Raw genomic sequence first — 7,064 nt, 5'->3', positions numbered from 1 at the left:
ATCAAAGGAAAAGATTAATGTGGATTAATGAAAGGTCTGAATTGCTACAATTTTAGATAAATGCTATTTCATTACTTTCAGACGTTAGTAGCTTTTTCTTTTAAACCAAATCTTAATCTGAATGACTAATATTTTTATTGCTTGAAATGTTCTGCATCTCTGGAATATCTGACTTAAGGATACATCATTTCAAACATACAACATTTCACCAAATCTAAGATGCCATCAACTAAGTTGTTGTTTACGTAGAACACAGCATCACTATATAAACCACTAGGGAAAAAATGCTATAAACTATGACTTCATGAATTCTTTCATGGACTTTTAAGACTTACTGTAAGAATCATACTCAGAATATACTTTAATAACTTTTTCATTGTCAACTGCTGTTACACTAGTTTTTAGAGTACATATAAGTATTTTGGTTTCTTAACTTTCTACTTTTATTTTTCTTATAGGTTTGTTTACCCTATTATTTACTCAATAAATATCTTTCTCCAGAAGGAGCATCAAGATTAACCTGAATTCAATTCAAACTAGTGAGCTAAACAGTATCATTTAACATTCAGAGAGCAAAGGCATGAGTAGTGAAGGATGGGAAGGAATAGAGTACAGGGGTTTGTTTTTTTTGTCATTTACTTTATTTATGTTTGGCTGTGTTGAGTTTTAATTGCAGCATGCAGGCTCCAGAGCACGTGGGCTCTCTATCTGAGACATGAGGGCTCAGTAGTTGTGGCGCCCAGGATTAGTTCCCCAACCAGGGATAGACCACCATCCCCCCACCCGGCATTGGAAAGTGGATTCTTGACCACTGGACCACCAGGGAAGTCCCCAGGTACAAAGTTTCCATTTTGGGGCAGAGGTTGATGAAAATATTCTAAAATTATACTGAGGCTTGTAGAACTCAAATATATTAAAAAACAGTGCACTGTGCATTTTGAAGGGGTGAGTTTTATAGTACATAAATTATAGTTCAAAGCTGTTAAAATAATTATATTTATGATAAATTCTTTTCTCTCACATCAAAACAAACATAAAATATTTATAGCATACTTTCAAAATAACTGAAAATAACTATACATTAGAGGAGTCTCTAGTTCAGGTGCCAGCAAACTTTATCTGCATATTACCCAATAGAAAATAGTTTAGGCTTTGTGAACCACATATAGTATCTGCCAAATTTTTTAAAAGCAACCTTTAAAAAAGTAAAGCCATTCTTAGCTGTAGGACTGTAGCTTGTTGATCCTGCTCTAATCACATACTACTTTTCTATTTCAGAAAGCAAACAGACCAAAGTAGCCTACAGTGGTAACAACATTAAGGAGGAAACTAACTAGAAAAGCAGTTTCAGTCTTTTGATAAACTCAGTTTTCCTCTCATGTACTGCTGCAGGGGGGAAGGGTGGGGGTGGAACGTTGGATACAAAAATTATTTCCACATTATAAATCAGACATTCTAGATGTATCATTCCAGTATCCTAGGCGCTTTAATGAAAGGAGCCAGCCCTCAGACATTTATAATTAGTAACTCACAAGTTATTCACATCCAAAAAATATTTGAGGGGATAGACAATTACAGAAGTGACTCACAAACACAGATCTATGCATCTAATAAAAACTCACATCATTTCCAGTTTTGAAAGGAAATAAATCAATTAGTATCAATGAGCATTATTATAATTAGCATGGCCAGTACAGTTTTTCAAATGGGGTTCCACAGAATCCTAGGGTTCCACGAGGTGCTACTTGTTCTAGAGATCGTGACTTAAACAGGGTTTTCTTTAACTTTGTACACTGAAAGAGAGCTCACAGGGCTGGAAAGGTGATCAAAGATTTCCATTAGCAGCTTCCTGTCTGTAAGCCCATGGAGGTAGCACATTCTTTAGAATTCCATGTAAACTGAAACACGTAAGAGCATACAGTCTTATAACCCATGGCTTCTTTACTCAGTACAGTGACTGTGAAATTAATCCACGTTTTACGTACCAGGCTTCCCAGGCGGCTCAGCGGTGAAGGAACCCACCAGACAATGCAGGAGACGTGGGAGTCGCGGGCTCGATCCCTGGGTCAGAAAGGCCCGCTGGAGTCCAGTGACCCACGCCGGCATTCTTGCCTGGAAAGTCCCACAGACAGAGGAGTCTGGCAGGCTACAGTCCACGGGGTCACAAAACATGACTTAGCTACTGAGCAGGTAAGGACAGATACCGGGCTCCCTGGTGGCCAAGACAGTAAACAATCTGCCTGCAATGCAGGAGTCGTGGGCTCGATCCCTGGGTCAGGAAGGCCCGCTGGAGTCCAGTGACCCACGCCGGCATTCTTGCCTGGAAAGTCCCACGGACAGAGGAGCCTGGCAGGCTACAGTCTACGGGGTCACAAAACATGACTTAGCTACTGAGCAGGTAAAGATAGATACAGGGCCTCCCTGGTGGCCAAGACAGTAAACAATCTGCCTGCAATGCAGGAGACCTGGGTTCAATCCCTGGGTCAGGAAGATCCTCTGGAGAAGGGAATGGCTACCAACTCCAGTATTCTTGCCTGGAGAATTCCATGCACAGAGAAGCCTGTGGGCTACCGTCCATAGGGTTGCAAAGAGTTGGACATGACACAGCAAGTCACACACATGTACCAGCAGTTTGCTTTTTATTGCTGAAGAGTATTCTATTGTATGCATTACACCACGTTCTCTTCTTTAGCCTGTTGAACACATAGTTTGTTTCCAGAGTTGGAATGTTTCTAGGAACATTTTTGTACAGATCTTTTTTGCAGGATCATATGGTAGATGTATGCTTAACTTTCTAAGGGATGTCCAGTTTTCCAAAGTGATTGCACCATTTTTATATTCCCACCAGCAAAGTATGTTCCAGTTGTTCCACATCCTCATAAACAGTGTATTATTAAACTTAATTTTATACATGGCTATGTACCTAGCTTTATAGAGTTTACAGTCTTCACATCTTTCTTAAAACAATTCTGTGAGATAAAAAAGTACTACTTATCATTCCCATTATACAAGTGAGAAAATAAAAGCTCAAAATTTAAGTAACTCAAAGTCATTACACTAAGTAAATCACTGATAAAGCCAAAATTCAAATCTTATGTGCTCTTTCCATTAACCCACACACAAATAAGTTGGTTCATGTGCAGTTTACAAAGGAAATACAAACTGCCTTTCCTTTTAATATTTGTGAAACTGAGTAATATTCTTGAGTAAAGTAAATCAAAGCAAATGTAATAATCTTTTATAAAAGAAAAATCATAACTTAGAGCAACTTTAGTCATATCAAATTATCTGCAAGTCAACAGGTTTTACTTACTATCCTACCAAAATGTGCTCAATAAACTATTTCCTAATGAGGGTATCTTATCTGATATTTCTTTTAAATATAAACTAGGTTTATACAAAGTAGATAATACTATAAATAGTACATTTACAGGAAACCTGTAAATATTCCTCCTTCCATAGGCCTACAAACATTTCTCCCTGGGCAGAATCATAAAGATAAATTCCAGATTCAATTCCACAAGTGGTTAGGAAAAATTTCAACTATTCCTGGTTATATTTTAACACCTCTGAGAAGAGAGATCTGACAAAGAGAAGGACAAAAGGCCCCTAGCAAACCTTGGACAGATATCCAGCCTTCCTAGTCAGTGTATTTTTAAATGAAGTTACTAAAATAATTAATAAACTCTTTTGGAGAACAGTATTGTCAGGAGTTAAGACAGCCCATCAGAGAAAATAGGCCACATTCATTATTACAGGAACTAAGACACTACCCTTACCTTTACCACATACTGCCATGTCACTTCAGTCGTGTCCGACTCTGTGCGACCCCAGAGACGGCAGCCCACCAGGCTCCCCCGTCCATGGGATTTTCCAGGCAAGAACACTGGAGTGGGTTGCCATTGCCTTCTCCAATGCATGAAAGTGAAAAGTGAAAGTGAAGTGGCTCAGTCGTGTCCGACTCTTCGCGACCCCATGGACTGCAGCCCACCAGGCTCCCCCGTCCATGGGATTTTCCAGGCAAGAACACTGGAGTGGGGTGCCATTGCCTTCTCCAATGCGTGAAAGTGAAGTGGCTCAGTCCTGTCCGACTCTTCGCGACCCCATGGACTGCAGCCCACCAGGCTCCTCTGTCCATGGGATTTCCCAGGCATGAGTACTGGAGTGGGGTGCCATTGCTTTCTCCACCCTTATTACATAGCTGGTCAATTCTGTCATCACTTTTATGAGCAGTATAACTCAGTCCTTCATATAAGGAAAAGCAAAAATAAACATCCACATGGAAAGCTTCCTTAGTTCTAAGTATAATAAACCATAGTCATTATCTAACATATTATAATAATATATGATATCTGGTATGTTATATCTAGTGGATAAACAGAAATGAAAAATGTAAAAATCTCTGAAAAATAAAAAGTGGAATTATAAAAACTGTTTTTAAATTCTACTATCCCCCCACTAAAAAAATCAGTTATTAGTAACTCATGTTTGTTTTAAGGCCAAGACCAATAATTTGATCCTTATATAATTCAGTTAGCTTTGCACTAGTAGGAATATAATGTACCCACAACTCCAGACATTAAGAAATGGAACTATGTATCATTGGTCCTATGAGAATTTAGCTAAGATTTGAGGTGGTTCAATGTCATCACTGACACAAAGGATGCGATCCTGGTTAGATAGCTGGGGTCCTTAAATATTTTAATATTTACAAAAACACCTGTATATATTTTTACCTCATTTCCGTTGATTGTCTCATTGAATGACATTTTTAATGATTTCTACTATTGTTTCTTATTCTGTTCTAACTCAATATATCCTCCAAAAGCACTTGACTACTTGAATTTCTAACAGTTGAAATTTAAAAACTGAATTATACTTAATGAATTAGAGGCAATTAAGGGTTATTTCAATAATAATATCACTCACAATAATGAATGAGAGAGAAGAATGGTTTTACAGTTTATGAACTGGAAACTGCTCACAATTCTCAGCCTCTCTTATCTATAGTTTTCCATATGTGAAATTATCTTTGCTGTCATGTGAGTTACAGCACAAAGTTGAAACCTCTAGAAAATAAAGCCCAATAAGACCGCTACAGTGACTGTATGAGTATTCAGAGAATAATGGGAGGCCAAGATTTATCAAAAGAAAGCAATCACACAAAACTGTATATATCAAGAAACAGTGGTCTGCTAACAGACAAGAGAACTGTCACTCTGGTGTGCCTTTTTTTTTTTTTAAGGAAAAGAGAGGGTTTACAAACACAGTCTCAAGTCTCCTATTTTATCTATACTGCATCTACAGGAATGATCTAGGAAGATTCCAATAGGAAAAAAAATTGAGTTAGAGGGGAGGGATGATTTCTCTACTCAACAAAAATAGTACATTATGACTTATTCCTTTTACTGTTCTGAATCCACCTGTATAAAGGATAAAGAAAGTCAACGGGTCACAATCTTTAAGTGTGGCTATATGTTCCCGTGCTATTTTGTGGTTAGAAGTTAGGGAAGTAACTGGAATCGTTCCCTCTCTCAAAGGTAGGAAATGAGAGGTTATCCTAAGGTCAGAATCTTCTAATGTAGCTCTTGATTTAAATTGTGTTAACGTGCTCTGCTCCAGGATGAAAGCAATTATGACCAGATCAATGTGCTCTGCAGCTGGTTAGTCAGCTGCTCCAGAACAGGCAGCCAGCAAAACAGCTTTGGGGCCCTCTCCGGGCACTGTGCCTCCTCAGACTCGAATGCAGGCCAGTCTTGTTGATATTAATTCTTATAAGGTATTTTCAGCTCCCCAAGGGAAGAAGGTAAACATAAATAAGAAATACCCTCTTAATTTTCCAAGCAAGCTGTAACTGTTGAACTGTTTCACATTTCAGTCTAAAATCCACCAGAAAATGAAATATTTGACACCTCTATACAAAACCATTATACTGGCTCAGAAGTCCGCCTTAGAAGCATCAGATGATTCCTTGGGAAGAGGAAATTCTAAAGGAAGCCATTCTGTTGTTGTTGCTATTTTTGAAGTGTGTGTTGGGAGTAGGGGGAAACAAAGCTAAAAGGAGGCATTAGAGGGTTACCATGCTGGGAGGGATTGGGGGCAGGAGGAGAAGGGGACAACAGAGGATGAGATGGCTGGATGGCATCACCGACTCCATGGACGTGAGTTTGAGTGAACTCCGGGAGTTGGTGATGGACAGGGAAGCCTGGCGTGCTGCAATTCATGGGGTCACAAAGAGCTGGACACGACTGAGTGACTGAACTGAAACCTAGGTAATTACAAAGTTTTCTTAAAGGAGACAGCTAGAATGCAAAATTTTATGACTCTTGCTATAACCACAAGTGGTACTAACTATGGAATCACAAACTATTCCAATTTTACTACAAAATCCATGTTAAACTTTGAAAAAGTGCTTCAAATCTACTGCTTTCTTTCAAGTGAGAATTTAAGAAAAATGTCTCAGATAGGATGGGATCATCACTAAAAATAAGAATTGATGAACTAACTCAGGACCAGTCCACTAATCAAGTCAGTAATTCAATAAATCACAAAAGGGAAAAAATTGCACATATGTACCTTATGCATTTTAACTTAAAACATTCAAATGTGCTTACCAATCTTCTGCTGTAAAACAAAAGCCAAGATTGGAATTTCTTATATAAACACATGTGCCAACGCAGACACTACAATTTCTAGAAGATTTCTTTTAAATTGAAGAGAACAGCTGAAACACCTGAAAAGCAATCAATGCCCAACTGTGAGATTTGTATGAACGTTCCAGGTTTTTCATTGTCTTCCTTACATCTAATTCCAAACAATTAAAAAAAAAAAAAAATCAACCAGCCTTTATCAACTCCTTCCCAAGTTTTCACAGAAGTAACTCTCCTTATACACTGAAATTTTATTGGTTTAGGTAATATTCAGTTAAATCATATAATTACAAGTAAAGCTGGCATACAACAACTAGTAGAAAGAGATCAAACTAAAGACCAGACTACTAGTCACTGGTTATTATTAAACATGACATGACCATCAATCAGTAGCCTTACAGAGGGACAAATGAG

The 7,064-nt window shown here is 38.2% G+C and overlaps 1 protein-coding gene across 1 annotated transcript in view; it reads right to left on the bottom strand.

Moving 5' to 3' along the window:
• CDK17 (cyclin dependent kinase 17) overlaps positions 1–7,064 on the bottom strand; it is a 107,048-nt gene that overhangs the window by 75,998 nt on the left and 23,986 nt on the right. The window lies entirely within an intron of this gene.

This window comes from Oryx dammah, unplaced genomic scaffold (genome assembly GCF_014754425.2).
Source record: "Oryx dammah isolate SB20612 unplaced genomic scaffold, SCBI_Odam_1.1 HiC_scaffold_29, whole genome shotgun sequence".
Classification (NCBI taxonomy): Eukaryota; Metazoa; Chordata; class Mammalia; order Artiodactyla; family Bovidae; genus Oryx; species Oryx dammah.
Note: the sequence above shows the minus strand (reverse complement) of the source record. Positions and strands in the feature narration are given on the sequence as shown.